We start from the raw sequence: 16982 nt of genomic DNA on the forward strand, positions 1-16982 counted from the left end.
CGTTTTCAGTGAAGCTTTTCCCACTCATGTTCACCTGCACCCCAGTCCGCACTCCAACTGGATCACCCCAAACCAGAGCCAGGGCATAACCACCAGACGAATACTCACAGCGTAGACCAGTCACAAGTGCTGGCACTGAGTGGAAATGAATATAGATCAATTCATCTAAAGTAATGATATTTTTCTAATGTGTTCTTAAATACCGATGTGAAATGACTTTCGCTTCAGAAGCTACAACAGGAGAGTTCAGATCTGGTCCTTAAATCTAGAAGTCTTACTGATTTTCACTCTTGACTTTAAATTGAAATTAGGACTGATTTTAACTGAAGACATATTTGAAAAGTCTACAACTGATCAGTGACACATGTGGTTGGCAGAAACAAATAAAAGCAGGACGTCTAGATTTGAGGTTTAGAATAAAAATATGAACCATCAGTCTCACCTAAAGTCACAGTGTGTGTGCACTGCTCAAGCCTCTCTGTGTTTAACTGATACCACAGAGACACAGTGTATGTAGAGCCTGGAGAAAGATGAGAAAATGATACTACTCCGTTATCCACACTGCCATCTACAGAACTGCTGTCACTGCTGTTTACTGCCGTGGCTGTGGTGAAACGTTCCTGGATGTGGACGTTAATGGTTTGGTTGGTGACCCTCCAGTTCGAAGTGGCGCAGTTGAAGGCTTCAAAAAACAAAAGGATTGTTACCATTCAAAATTTTCCATTGACCTTCCTATTGAAATTTCACACTGCAAAATTAGGACACTGTTTTATATTTATTTTCAGGACATCTACAGCATTTGTATATGTAAAATGGTAAAACTTTTGAAAATGTCATAAGAATCAACTGATCATTTCTGTCATAAGTGAATGAAATCTGAATCATATTTACTTGTGACTGAGGAAGCGACCTGTCCACTGCTCCTGACTCCTTCAAACACAGTGTAGAGAGTGAAGGTGTATTTAGTCCCAGGAGAGAGAGATGAGACTGTATATGTGACTATATCACTTCCCTCTGATGCAGTGATGGGTATTTCTGTTCCACTGTTGTATGTCAGTGTGTAATTGTACTCGTTGTTGTTCACTTTGTTCCACTGCAGTGTTAATGCAGTCTCATTGCGGTGTGTCACAGTTACATGGTCTACACTGAGAGGAACTGCAACAGAAAACAAAAATCAGACAAGACCCTTCACATTTATAGTGTTGACTTTTACATGTTTACAGTTTTCATGGTGTTACACTATATCACATCATTTTTCCCCTTTGGACAACACATCAGTTTGATACATTTGGAAAATATTAAAAAAAAAAAGAAAAAAGGAAACATGCAAAATAAATATTGTTTTTCTGAATTCATCCAATTTCCATTTTTCTCTGAAATTTGAAATGCTTTTATACCCATGATCTCTTCTGCTGAGGTGAGTGAGGCTTGTTCAGATGAAACCAGACCATGTTTCTTTTCACACTGAACACTGCCAGCATTGTCTCAGGACTCAACATGTAAGACATCACTACACATACAACAACAGATAAAAGTTGTCTGACTGTCAGAGACCACCAATGAGCAGGGAGAAGGAACATGATACTGGAACTTTGTTTCCTAAGACATTTAGCAAATGTGGCACTGTAAGTGTTTGAACAAAACACACTCATGTAGACCAAACCTTTGCAGCAGAAGACACTCCTTTGACTTGGTGTTCTTTGGGGGGGGGGGGGGGGGGGGGGGGGCAAGGGGGATCCTAAATTTATGTTCTTGATTCATAACAACAAATTCATCCAGAGAAGTGACACATCTTTAACTGTGTAATATTTCTAATATTATATGAGAGTTCTATGAAAATCATAGTTTGTTTATTTGTTCTTTGTTTATACAGAGTCTTTGACTGGGTGTTGGATGATTCAGGTGGAGTACTTTATGTTGGTTGGTGACACTGGTCACTGTACAGGTCCACTCTGTTCCACTGTTATGTTATTACACTATGCAGTTTGATGACTGTCCTTTTACAAGATGGAGTATGTGTGGTTCGCATGAGTTAGGACTATATTCTGTTTCACAAACAAACATTACATGAATTACACAGAGCACAGGGAAAACTTTAGCAAATATAATTCATTTTAAAAATAAGTAGAATTTCAAAATATTCAGAACACAGCACATAAAATGGACAGTGATAATACACTCCCTGCATCTGTGAGTCATTTGAATTTTGGTGTAGTTACTGTGGAGCTTCACTACTGAAATATTTTCTCTCAGATAAAATCGCTTTGCAAATATACTGAGCAAATATCAAGCTACAACAGCAGGTGGCAATATTAATGAGACTAAAGGCTGAATTTATTAACAGTTTGGCAGAGCCATGTAAGAGTGACAGAGTGTTTCCTACTAGCAGGAAACATTCATTTAACTTGTAATGTTTAGCAGCTGTGTGGCACAGTGCTACCAGATTAGTACTAAGATCAGTAGAGAACCTGCAAAGACTCTGTGTGAGTTATTCAAACCAAAGAAAGAAACATATATCTCAATTATCAAACAGTACAGATGATGTATTCACTCATCAGCTTGAACTTTAACAAGATAAAATTTACATTTAAATTCATGTGCATATTTAAAAACAGAAACAAGAGAAATGTATGCTTGTTCTATGAGCTCTGCAACATGGGTTAAACTAACTAACAAACAAACAAACAAACAAACAAACAAACAAAGCAATTCATTCTCCAGTGAAGAGAAGACCATTCACTTGTACTCACTGGTGACCTGAGAGAAGTTGTATCCACTGCTTCTCACTCCTTCAAACACAGTGTACAGAGTGAAAGAGTATTTTGTCCCAGAGGACAGAGACGGTACAGTATATGTGACTACATGATTGGTATCTGACTCAGTGATGTTTGTCTCTGCTTCATCGCTGTATCTCAGTGTGTAACTGTAATCATTGTTGTTGTTGACTTTATCCCACTTTAAATTCAACTGATTCTCAGTGCGGTTTGTCAGATTAACTGTGAGTACATTAGATGGGGCTGAAAAAAAGAAAGATGGAGAAAACAAAAGCCAACAACATTACTATAGTAATACAACATTACCAATGAAAATGGATCGAATCCTTGAATCCAGGAATTCTTGACTGCTGAAAGGCAATTTATTGTGATTTAGTTCTGCCAGAGTTGTTGGGGTCTGACAAGATACAGTGGTGTGATGGGGCTACCAGTCATTACATGGTTCATCTGTGGCATGTGTCTGAACTGACAGATGAGTGATGAGACATGTTGTGTATCGCCATGTACACAAAGTAGGTCACAAAGAGTCTGACACTTGTGTGGTCTAGCTTAGGAAAAGTAGGGACTTCAGTAATGAGGACCAGAATTGGTCATCTTAGGGAGCAACTTAAAACCTTACCCACAAAACCCGAAGCCTTAAATCTTTCACAAAGTTTGACCAATGCAAATAATACTGTTGACTGGTACTCACTGGTGACCTGAGAGAAGTTGTATCCACTGCTTCTCACTCCTTCAAACACAGTGTACAGAGTGAAAGAGTATTTTGTGCCAGAGGACAGAGATGATACAGTATATGTGACTATTTGATTGGTATCTGACTCATTGATGTTTGTCTCTGCTCCATTGCTGTATCTCAGTATGTAACTGTAATTATTGTTGTTGTTGACTTTATCCCACCTCAAAGTCAACTGATTCTCAGTGCGGCTGGTCAGATTAACCGTGAGTACATTGGACGGAGCTGGAATGAATTGAAAGAGAAGGTAAAAACTGACCATCTTTAAACACTATGCTGTTTGGGGCTAGGTATTAAGTGGCAATTCACAAAGTTTCTGCAGTTTGCTACATCGATGATGAGGGCAGTACTGACATTCATACAAATAATGTTTGTTAGCCAACAAAACTCAAAATATAATTCTTTGCAGAAGAAAGTTAGTGCAGGCAAAAGGTTGGTGATGAGAAAAATGACAAATTACAATTTGTGCCTAAGAATAAAAAAATGAAATTGTATGTTGTTTAAAAATCAGGAATTTTTGTCCTTCCCCAAAGTTGTGGGAGGTGTAGATAGGCTGCCCTCTTTATCACAAGAGCGAAGGAAAAATATGTTCTTGTTTGGGAGTCATTTGTCTTGTGATTCAGGCCAGTCAAAGATGTGGGGTGTTGCAGCATATGGTGGCCCAATGGGGTTGACCATGGTTAGATGGCTCATCACCACCATGTGCTTTGACTGAGAGTTGAGTGATGGGACAGGCATTCTGTTTCTGTAGGTAAAAAGCAGTCTACAGCACCTCTGACACTAGTGTAGAGTAGGTCAAAAAACATAAGGACTTCAGCATTGAGGACCCAATTTGGGCAGCTGAGGAGAACAGCTTTGCACCATACCCATAAAAAACAAAATTGTTCACCCCTTCACAAAGTTGACCAGCAGAAATAAGACTGTTCACTGGTACTCACTGGTGACGTCAGAGAAGTTGTATCCACTGCTTCTCACTCCTTCAAACACAGTGTACAGAGTGAAGAGGTACTTTGTCCCAGAAAGCAGAGATGGAACAGTACATGTGACTATTTGATTGATATCTGTTTCATTGATGTTCGTCTCTGTTCCATTGCTGTATCTCAGTGTGTAACTGTAATCATTGTTGTTGTTGACTTTATCCCACCTCAAAGCCAACTGATTCTCAGTGCGGCTGGTCAGATTAACAGTAAGTACATTGCATGGAACTGAAAGGGATTGAAAGGAGAACTAAAAAATTACCATGTTCAAACACTTTGCTGTTACGATATTAGGAAGTCAGTAAAGTCACATGAAAGCTAAATTCTTGCCCCTTCATAATGTAGCCCAGCACAAATAAGACTGTTCACTGGTACTCACTGGTGACCTCAGAGAAGTTGTACCCACTGCTTCTCACTCCTTCAAACACAGTGTACAGAGTGAAAGAGTATTTTGTCCCAGAAGACAGAGATGGTACAGTATGTGGGACTACATCTCCTGGATCTGGCTCATTGATGGTTGTTTCTGTTCCATTGTTATATCTCAGTATGTAAATGTAATCACTGTTGTTCTTCACTTTAGTCCATTCTAAAGTCAACTGATTTTCAGTGCGACTTGTCAGATTAACTGTGAGGACATTGGATGGAGCTGAAATGGAGTGACAGGAGAACGTGAACCATGACCATGTTTAAACACTTTACAGGTTTGGGCTGGGCATGGGAAGTCATTTACAACAAAATATGTACCAGAAAATGCTACTGTGAGAGAAGACAACAAGCAAAACCAAGATTCAAACAAATGACTTTTACAAGTTAACACAACACAACATATTTATGTTAGCAGAAGATCAAAAGAACAAGTCATTGATTGGCAATAACTTATATGATGTACTACAACCTTTGGTAGTGAGGAACAAATTTATTGGGAAGTGGTAAAGAAAATAGCCAAATATAGACACTTTCCTGTGGGGTTTGCACTATTTCAAAGATGTTTCATTATTGTGTATGCTGCCTGGATTAAATGGCATACAATGATCTCCAGTTATCTCCAGTTACAATCTCAAATTGAATTTTTTTTTCAACACACATGAAAACACAGAGAACAAAGAGGACGAAACCGAGATTGAACATCAGAGTCTGGATGAGAGTTACGATGGCCTTTATCTGCCAGAGTTTCTGAAACCACCACCATAATCATCACAATCACTCCAATCAACCTCCACCCTCTCTCTTTCTACAACCTCCCCTCCACACATGGACTTTTAAGAGAAAATGGAGGTATGTGCATGGACAAAGATATCAGCTCTCTCTGTCCTTCTCAGCTAGCCCACAGGTTTTGCCTGAAAAGCGCAAGACATAGAAAAACTAGCGTAGTCTGGAGTCTGACCTAGTAACAGTCCCCAGAACCAGAACCAAACATGGTGAGGCAGCCTTCAGCTACTACGCTGTTATCAGTTGGAATAAACTTCCCAGTTGTGAGATGTGCGTAGGCCGTAATCATTTTCAAAAACAGACTGAAAAACATATGTGGTCACCTGGGCCTTTTAGACAAATGAAGCTGCTGTACTGGACCCCCTTAGCACTTTACTCTCTGTTTATTTATTTTCTAGTTCTTATGTTTAATTTCTACTTTATGTTTTTACTTTTTCTTTTTCTCTTAAACAACTGCATTTTGCACCTTTTTTTATATTTCCTCAATTGTTCTCTTTCACTTTAATCTATGTAAAGCACCTTGAAATGCCTTTGTGTAAGAAATGAGCTATATAAATAAACTTGCCTTGCCTTGCCAATATATGTCCTCCGTCAGAGTTCTCAGTGCTGTAGAAACACTGCTCTCTTCAAACAGAAGACCAGCTGTCACTGGATGCCTTCAAAGAACACCCTTTTTATGATTGAGGACTACTGCAGTTCTACAGAACACGTAACAGCTATGGGGATTCTGAGTCCAACATGGCTCATGCTTGTCATATGACTTGAAAATAATATGGTATCATTTAAAAATCATTGATCTTTGTCCTTCCCCAGAGTTGTCAGTGTCATAGATAGCTCTTCTCTTCAGCTTAAGAACAAAGGTGTCAGTACCTCTGTTTGGACTCAGTGGCTTTGTGGCCTCCCGCTGGTCACCATGTGACCATGTGCTTTTGTTTGTTTTTGTTTTCCATGTGCCTCACCTGTTGTGATCTACTTCCTGTCATTGTTTGTTTCCCGCCTTTTTCTGTTTTGCTGATCATTAGCTCACCTGTTTCTCATTGTGTTTGTATCATTCAGCCTATTTATACCTTGCTCAGTTGGTCCCAGTTTGTCAGAATGTCCCAGTCTTTTGACTGTGTCCATCTAGCCTTTTGTCCTGTTTTTGTATTCTGCTTGTTTGCCTGTTTGAACCATGCCTGTTTCTGGATTTTGTATTTCTGCCTACTCTGTTGGTTTGATCGCCTGTCTCTGCTCCTCTTTCTCGGTTTGTCCTTTGCCTGCTCCTGGATTTCTCTTTTGGACTGTTATCTGGTTTGTCAATCTTTGGTTTGGATTTTTTTCCTTGTTTTGGCTTACTACATTCTTGAACCCTGTTTTTGTGTTCTGCATTTTTCCCTGTGAGACTGGAGACTCTTTTGTGCTACCTGTTAAGTGAAGTCAATCTCTGCTTCATTAAACTATAGAACTTAATCTGCTTTTGGGTCCAAGTCTCTATACAAACCTGACACAAAGGAAAATTGCACCCTTTTTTGGATGTCACTTTCCTCTGATTCAGGTTAGCCGCAGTTGTGGGGGTCTCACAAGATACTATGCTGCAATGGGGTTGCCAGGAGTTACAGGGCTCATCCCCATTATGTGGCCGAACTAACAGTCATGTGAATGACGTGTTCAGTTGCCATTTACACAAAGCAGACAACAGCACCTCTGACACTAGTGTAATGTGAGGCATAAAACATAGGGACTTCACAGCTGCTGGGCAGCCGTGGTCTAGAGGTTAGAGAACAGCTGTGTGCCCTTGGGCAAGACACTTAACCCCTATGCCCCCCTGGTGCAAGGAATGCTGCCCACTGCTCCTGCATGTGGTGTGTGTGTTCACTACCGGTGTGTTGGATGGGTTAAATGCAGAGGACAAATTCCCTGCTCACTGTAAATGTAAAATGTAAATGTAAATCTATGTGATCGTACATACACACTGTGAACAGTGAGCAGTGAATTTGTCCTCTGTACATGGTGTGCTTGCGATCACAGAGATTTACATTTACATTTTTACATTAAATAATGAGGAGCCAAGCCGGACAGCTGAGAAAACAGCTTAACACCTTACCCATGAAAACCATAGCCTTTACCCTTTCAGAGAGTTGACCAGCAGAAATAAGAGTGTTCATTAGTACTCACTGGTGACCTCAGAGAAGCTGTATCCACTGCGTCTCACTCCTTCAAACACAGTGTACAGAGTGAAAGAGTATTTTGTCCCAGAAGACAGAGATGATATTGTAAGGGTCACTACATCACTGTCCTGAGATACAGTGATGTTTGTCTCTGTTCCATTGCTGTATCTCAATATGTAAGTGTAATTATTGTTGTTGTTCACTTTGGTCCACTCTAAAGTCAACTGATTTTCAGTGCGACTTGTCAGATTAACTGTGAGTGCACTGGACAGAACTGAAATTGAGTGTCAGGAGAATTTAATCAATAAACATATTTACACACATCACAACTTAAGGCTGGGTATCAGTAAGTCATTCACAACACGGGTAAGACATCAGACAATGCTCCTGTGACACATGACAAAAAGCAATAGAAATAACTTTTCATAGAAATAACTTTTGCGAACTATCACTAAACCAAATACCCCTCTTAGCAGAAGACCAGTTGTGATGGTTGATTGACTGGGAGTGATTTATATGAAGCTCTGTCCTCTGGTGATGAGTAACTCATCAAATAGGATGTAGTGAACAAAAGGCCAAATAAACTTTTAAAAGTATGTGCATGCTGTCTGGGTAACATGGTGAACTACAAATCCCATTCATGAATCTCAGATTATGTTTCTTTGTTGATAAATATAAGAATATGAATATTTGTTCTCCTCCAGAGTTCTCAGTATTATGGAAACACTGTTCTCTGCAAAAGGAGGACCAACAGTAAGTGGATTCTTTTCAAGTAAGGTCTTTTTATGTCTCAAGACTACCATAGTCCTGGTTTCCAATAGGACATGTTAGAGCCACAGATCTTCTGAGTCTTACATGGCTCATCCTCGTCATGTGACCAAACTGAGATATAGTGATGGGTCTTGTAGTCTGTGGAACGTGTACAAAGCAGACTACAGTGCTTTTGAGAATAATGTAATGTAGGTCATATAACATCAGGATGTCAGTGATCAGAATGAAATTTGGACCACTATGAGTCCAGTTTAGTCTCTTACCCATCATTTTCAAAAGCTTAATCCACCTGGCATGGCCAATGGGGTGCAGCTAAAATCGTGAGATTGTTTCTCTACATTGTCATTCATTAGAACATACCCTCAGCTGAAAAAGCTGAACAAAATTTAACAGCGGAAATAAGAAGATTCACTGTTACTCACTGGTGACCTCAGAGAAGTTGTATCCACTGCTTCTCACTTCTTCAAACACAGTGTACAGAGTGAAGAAGTACTTTGTGCCAGAGGACAGAGATGATACAGTATGTGTCACTACATCACTGTCCTGTGATACAGTGATGTTTGTCTCTGTTCCATTGCTGTATCTCAGTGTGTAATTGTAATCACTGTTGTTGTTGACTTTGGTCCACTCCAAAGTCAATTGAGTCTCAGTGCGGTTTGTCAGATTAACTGTGAGTACATTGGACGGAACTGAAAAGAGTTGAAAGGAGAAAATGAAAAAAGAGCATGTTCAAACACTTTGCTGTTTGGGGCCTCTGTATTAGGGGGCCATTCATAGAATGTCTGAAATATGCACTGCAATACTGCTATGTCAATACGTAGCAAAGAGCAAGGAAAATATTCCTATAAATTACTTTTTCACGCCCACGGATGTCGAAATACTCTGCTCTGGAGGAGAGTGTTAGTATAAGCGAAAGGCTCTGAAACAGCTCAATCCAATACTACAGTCTGCATATGCGAGTCAAAAATGATGTGACATCTTTGTAAAAAATCAATCATTTTTATCCCTCCCCAGAGTTCTGTAGATATACTATTCTCCTCAGTTGATGAACAGGAGAAAAAATACTATCTTATCAAAAGTCATGTTCTTCTGATTTAGGTCTACCAAAGTTGTGGGGCTCTAAAAGTGTTCCGCAACTCATCCCTGCCATGTGTTTGGACTGAGAGTTGTGTGATGGGACAGGCATTCTGTTTCTGTAGGTAAAAAGCAGACTACAGCTCCTCTGGCACTAGTGTAGTGTAGTGTAGTGTAGTTCAAAAAACATAACGACTTCAATAATGATGACCCAACTTGGACAGCTGAAGGGGTGACTAAGCACCTTACACATGAAAACCAAAGTCTTCACCCCTTCACAAAGTTGACCAGCAGAAACAAGACTGTTTATTGGTACTCACTGGTGACCTGAAAGAAGCTGTATCCACTGCTTCTCACCCCTTCAAACACAGTGTACAGAGTGAAGAAATACTTTGTGCCAGAAGACAGAGATGGAACAGTATATGTGACTACTTGATTGATATCTGATCCAGTGATGTTTGTCTCTGTTCCATTGCTATATCTAAGTATGTAACTGTAATCACTGTTGTTGTTCACTTTGGTCCACTCCAAAGTCAACTGATTCTCAGTGCGGCTGGTCAGATTAACTGTGAGTACACTGGACGGAACTGAAAAGGATTAAGAGAAGAACACAAAGAAATGACCATGTTCAAACACTCTGCTGTTTGGGGTTGGGTAGTAGGAAGTCAGTAAGAAAATGTCAGCAACATGCTCCACAACACTGCTACATCGGTTCATAACAGAAGAAAATACAGGCGTTCAAATGAATTATTTTTGCAAGGTAATGAACCTTAAAATACTGTTTTCAGCAGATGAGTGTTAGTATCGGCAAAAAGGCGGGGGGTGCTCCCGAAAGCAGGTTAAGTGAAAACTAAGAGTTAGTTGACTCAGATTAAGTCGTAAACCTCCTAATAGAAGAGCCCTATGGCTTTAGTCTCCTAGCAAAACAAAGCTACAGGGCTCTTAGGAGGTTTACTACTTGCTCTGAATTTACACTAGACCCGCTCTGTGGAATACTCCCCAGGAAAGAGGGGTTACATATTACAATCTGAGACTATGAGTCAACAAGTATGTGGTGTCATATTTACAAAGCACTAATATTTGACCTTCCCCAGAGTTGTCAGTGTCATAGACTGATCATTCTTTTTAACTGAAGAATGAAACAAAGCTGCATTCTTTTTCAGAAGTCGCTTTCTTGCGATTGAGTTCTGCCACAGATGTTGGGGTCTCACAGCATTTGGCAGCCCGTGGGGGTAACCAAGGGTTACATGACTCATCCCCACCATGTGGCCGGACTGACAGTGGTGTGATGGGCCATGTGTTCAGTTGCCATTTGTACAAAACAGACTACAGCATGGCTGACACTAGTGTGACATAGGCCATGAAACATGGGGACTTCAAAAATGACGACCCAACTTGGGTAGCTGAGAGAACAGCTTCACGCCATACCCATGAAACCAAAGCCCTCACCCTTTCCCAAAGCTAGCCAGCAAGAATACAATTACTTCTGCCTCTTTCCCTACCTCCCTGTCCCCTGCCCAATCAGAACCAACTTGCTTCTGATTGGCTAACCTCCTTGTTACCGGATTAACGTTTGCATCTGTCTTCAGTTTATTCCCTGTTTATTGTCTGTGTGTATACATCCCCCTGTGTTTTCATGTGCCTTTGAAAAGTCTTACACTAGCTGTCTTGACTAAGATGTGCCTTCTTACTTGTTGCCCAGTTAGTCTTGTTAGGCTTTTTCCTCTGTTAGGAGTGCTTTACCCGTTAACCTTAGGCACTGCACTGTCCCTAGCTTCTTCTTCATTTTGGATCTTGCATAGAGGCCTTTGGACAGTGTATTGTGTACGAGACCCTGCTTTATTGAGTAACCACTTGTATGATAACTTGGAATAATGTCTTTGCAACCAGCCTCTCTGATTTTGAGACATTTCACTGTTACTTACTGGTGACCTGAGAGAAGTGGCATCCACTGCTTCTCACTCCTTCAAACACAGTGTGCAGAGTGAAGAAGTACTTTGTGCCAGAAAACAGAGATGATACAGTATGTGTCACTACATCTCTGTCCTGTGATACAGTGATGTTTGTCTCTGTTCCATTGCTGTATCTCAATATGTAAGTGTAATCACTGTTGTTGTTGACTTTGGTCCACTCTAAGGTCAACTGATTCTCAGTGCGGCTTGTCAGATTAATTGAGAGTATATTTGACGGAGCTGAAATGGATTGAAAGGAGAAGGTAAGAAATGACCATGTTTAACCACTTTGCTGTTTGGGGATGGGTATTAGGAGGTCAGCAACAAAATGACAGCAGTATGCATCACACCACTGCTACGTCAATAATTAGCAAAGAGCAAGAACGATATTCCTATAAATTACTTTTGCAACTTTTGCATCATGAAACAAAGGTACCTCAATAATAAAAACCCAACTTGGACAGCTAAAGGGGTGACTAAGCACCTTACACATGAAAACCAAAGTCTTCAGCCCTTCACAAAGTTGAGTAGCCAAAGTAAGGCTGTTTTCTGGTACTTACTGGTGACCTCTGAGAAGTTGTATCCACTGCTTCTCACACCTTCAAACACAGTGTATAGAGTGAAAGAGTATTTTGCCCCAGAAGACAGAGATGGTACAGTATGTGTGACTACTTGATTGGTATCTGACTCATAGATGTTTGTCTCTGTTCCATTGCTGTGTCTCAGTGTGTAATTGTAATTACTGTTGTTGTTGACTTTGATCCACTCTAAAGTCAACTGATTCTCAGTGCGGCTTGTCAGATTAATTGAGAGTATATTTGACGGAGCTGAAATGGATTGAAAGGAGAAGGTAAGAAATGACCATGTTTAACCACTTTGCTGTTTGGGGCGATGTATTAGGAGGTCAGCAACAAAATGTCAGCAGTATGCATCACACCACTGCTACGTCAATAGTCAGCAAAGAGATAGAACGATATTCCTATAAATTACTTTTGCAACTTTTGCATCATGAAACAGAGGTACCTCAATAATAAAAACCCAACTTGGACAGCTGAAGGGGTGACTAAGCACCTTACACATGAAAACCAAAGTCTTCAGCCCTTCACAAAGTTGAGTAGCCAAAGTAAGGCTGTTTTCTGGTACTTACTGGTGACCTCAGAGAAGTTGTATCCACTGCTTCTCACTCCTTCAAACACAGTGTACAGAGTGAAGAAGTACTTTGTGCCAGAAGACAGAGATGATACGTTATGTGTCACTACATCACTGTCCTGAGATACAGTGATGTTTGTCTCTGTTCCATTGCTGTATCTCAGTGTGTAATTGTAATTACTGTTGTTGTTGGCTTTGGTCCACTCCAAAGTCAACTGATTCTCATTGCGTTTTGTTAGATTAACCACTAGTATATTAGACGGAGCTGAAAAGAAGAATTGAAACGAGAATGTAATAGATGACCAATAATGAGGACCCAACTTGGACAGCTGAAGGGGTGACTTAGTTCCCTTCACATGAAAACCAAAGTCTTCACCCCTTCACAAAGTTGACTAGCCAAAGTAAGGCTGTTTTCTGGTACTCACTGGTGACCTGAGAGAAGCTGTATCCACTGCTTCTCACTCCTTCAAACACAGTGTACAGAGTGAAGAAATATTTAATGCCAGAAGACAGAAGTGAGACATTATGTGTCACTACATCACTGTCCTGAGATACAGTGATGTTTGTCTCTGTTCCATTGCTGTATCTCAATATGTAAGTGTAATTACTGTTGTTGTTCACTTTAGTCCATTCTAAACTCAACTGATTCTCAGTGCGGTTGGTTAGATTAACTGTGAGGACATTGGATGGAGCTAAAAAGAAGACATATAGTGAACAATAATGATAACTACATTCACATATTCACATCATGTCTTGGATCAGGTCCTGAAGGGTATGTCAAAAGAGTGTAAAAGAATGGTCAAAACATATTATAAAGAATTTCTGATGTCTTATACCTATGAACAAAATATGTCATCTGCCACTGGTTATATTGCTACGGCAAAAACACTGTTATGACAGTTGTGTTTAGTGCTCACAAATATTTTAACAACTGGTAAGGTGAAGTTTCTGAAATGTAAATCTCTGACTCCCTATTGTTTTCTGTTGTGGAAGGGAATTGTTTTGCCTCATACTGATATTAAAAACACTGCTCAGTTAAAATATGCATGTTCTCATGCTTTGATTAAGGGTATTTTTACAATCTGGATTTAAGACGTGCTTGAGAAATGGTCATATTTCTGCAAATTTGGCAGTCTGCTATAAAAGAAATGATGCAGAATCAACTTATCAACTTTAATTGTTTATAACTCTTACACCAGTCAAAACATTGCAATGTACATTTCATAAATGCAAGAGCAAGATAGTGTCCATTATATTCTAAGGTAAAAAACAATACTGCACCATCAGGATGAAGTAAATAACATCCAGGCGAAACAAATAACATGCCCTCAGAACAACTGTGCATGAAAAAGAGAGGTATAGATGTAACATCTTTTATCGCCCTCAAACATGTGTATCTCTCAATGTCACCTGGAGACTTTGTACTGGACCTGGGTATGATCTTTCCAGACACAAAACAGTTGGAAAGAAAACAAAACTTAAATATGTTAGTAAAGCATCTGAAGCCCTTAAAATTGTATGCCAAAAAAAAATAGTCAAGACCAAACTGTTGACTGGTACTTACTGGTGACCTCAGAGAAGTTGTATCCACTGCTTCTCACTTCTTCAAACACAGTGTACAGAGTGAAAGAGTATTTTGTCCCAGAAGACAGAGATGGTACAGTATGTGTGACTACATCACTATCCTGTGATACAGGGATGTTTGTCTCTGTTCCATTGCTGTATGTCAGTGTGTAATTGTAATCACTGTTGTTGTTCACTTTACTCCACTCTAAATTCAACTGATATTCAGTGCGGCTTGTCAGATTAACTGAGAGTACATTTGATGGAGCTGGAAAGAATTGAAAGGAGGATGTAAAAACCCATGTTATGACACTTTGCAGTTTAAGGCGTGTACTCTGAAGTCATTCACGAAATGTCTGCAGTATGGCCCGCAAGACTCCGACATCAGCAGACCACAAAGGGCAATACTGACAATCCTACAAATTTGCAAATTTACAAAATGCTCCTCTGAGAAAGAGATAATGCAATATTATAGTCGGCACCTACACACCAAAAATTACATTCTTTCTTATTTAACAATCCTTAATCCCTGCCGTCCCCAAACTTGTCAATGTCATAGACTGAACATTCTCCTCAGCTTTAGAACAAAGTCAAATTACAATTATTTTTGGAAGTGGTTTTTTTTGTGATCTATGTTTGCAACAGTTGTGAGGATCTTAAACAATATGGTGGCCCATTGGGGCTACCATGGGTTACATGGCTCAAGCCTACCGTATGTCTGGACTGACAGTTGTGAGAGGGGTCGTGCATAGTTTTGCCATGTGTGCAAAACAGACCACAGCACCTCTGACACTAGTGTATCACAGATCAGAAAACATGAGGACTTCAGCAATGAGGACCAAATTTGGGCAGCTTAGGGAACAGCTTTGCACCTTACCCCAGAAAAGCAAAGTCTTAAACCCTTCATAAAGTTGACCAGCAAAAATGAGACTGTTTATTGGTACTCACTGGTGACCTCAGAGAAGTTGTATCCACTGCTTCTCACTCCTTCAAACACAGTGTACAGAGTGAAGAAGTACTTTGTGCCAGAAGACAGAAGTGAGACACTATGTGTCACTACATCACTGTCCTGTGATATAGTGATGTTTGTCTCTGTCCTATTGTTGTATCTCAGTGTGTAATTGTAATCACTGTTGTTGTTGACTTTATCCCACCTCAAAGTCAACTGATTCTCAGTGCGGCTAAAAAGATTAACTGTGAGTACACTGGATGGAGCTGAAATGGCATGACAGGAGAATTTAAACAATGACCATGTTTACACACACCACAAACTGGGCTGAATATTGTGAAGTCAACATGGGTAATACATATATCAGAAAATGCTCTTGCGACCAATGACAAAAGAGCAATACTGAGATTCATAGAAATAACTCTTGCAAACGAACGTTTAAGAAAAAAATAACCATGTAAGCAGAAGACTACTACACGCCATTAGCTGACAATGATTGACACATGGGAAGTAACGAACAAAAGGCCAAACAGAGACATGTTTCTAATAGATTCGAAAGCATCATATAAATCAGTGGTTCTCAATCCTGCCCCTGGGGGACCCCTGCTTGGCTGAGCACACCTGATTTAATCAAGAGCATGTTAATCAGATATGTTTGGAGCAAAGATAGATAGATATTCAGAGCAGGGGTCCCCTAGGAGCAGAATCAAGAACCACTGGTATAAATGATCCAAAAGTATGTGCATGTGGTCTGTGAAACTACAGTTACCATTCAAGTATCTCAGATTTAGTTGTTTTTTGTTGATACATATAAAAACATGAATCTTTGTGTATTGGAGGCTCTTAAAAACTGTCAAACAACAACAACTACAACAACAAAACAAACAAACTGAATCACTGTTGACTGATACTCACTGGTGACCTCTGAGAAGTTGTATCCACTGCTCCTCACTCCTTCAAACACAGTGTACAGAGTGAAGAAGTACTTTGTGCCAGAAGACAGAGACGATACATTATGCGTCACTACATCACTGTCCTGAGATATAGTGATGTTTGTCTCTGTTGCATTGCTGTTTCTCAGTGTGTAATTGTAATTACTGTTGTTCACTTTGCTCCACTCTAAAGTCAACTGATTCTCATTGCGTTTTGTTAGATTAACTGTGAGAACATTGGAAGGAGCTGAAATGGAGTGACAGGAGAATTTAAACAATGACAATGTTTAAACACTTCACAACTTGTGGTCCGGGATCAGCAAGTCTTTCACAACATAGCGACAGTTTACATCACAAGATTGTTCTAATATATATGAGACAGGGCTGCACTGACATTCTCACAAATGACTCTATCTCACCAATGAAACACAAAAGTCCTGTCATGTGTCTGTGTCCACCCCTCTCTGACTCTGCATAACAGTGTTCTGTGTTGCTGGCCGGTCTGTCACTGGCTGTCACACCAATCTTTACTAAGTCTCCCAGTTCTATGAGTTCCTAAGCTTTGTTCTTTTCTGTGTTTGCTGGAGTTTGAATTGTTCATTTCTGATTCAAGCCTTATCTGCAACAGTCTGTAATCTATGTAATGAACCTTGCCTGTATCTGATTTCTCATTTAGAATAACATGTGTTAATAAAACCTGCTGAGCACATTTATCCAGCTTCTCAGAGCGTTCTGGACAATATGCCTCCCAG

The sequence above is a fragment of the Chanos chanos genome, chromosome 3 (genome assembly GCF_902362185.1).
Source record: "Chanos chanos chromosome 3, fChaCha1.1, whole genome shotgun sequence".
Lineage (NCBI taxonomy): Eukaryota > Metazoa > Chordata > Actinopteri > Gonorynchiformes > Chanidae > Chanos > Chanos chanos.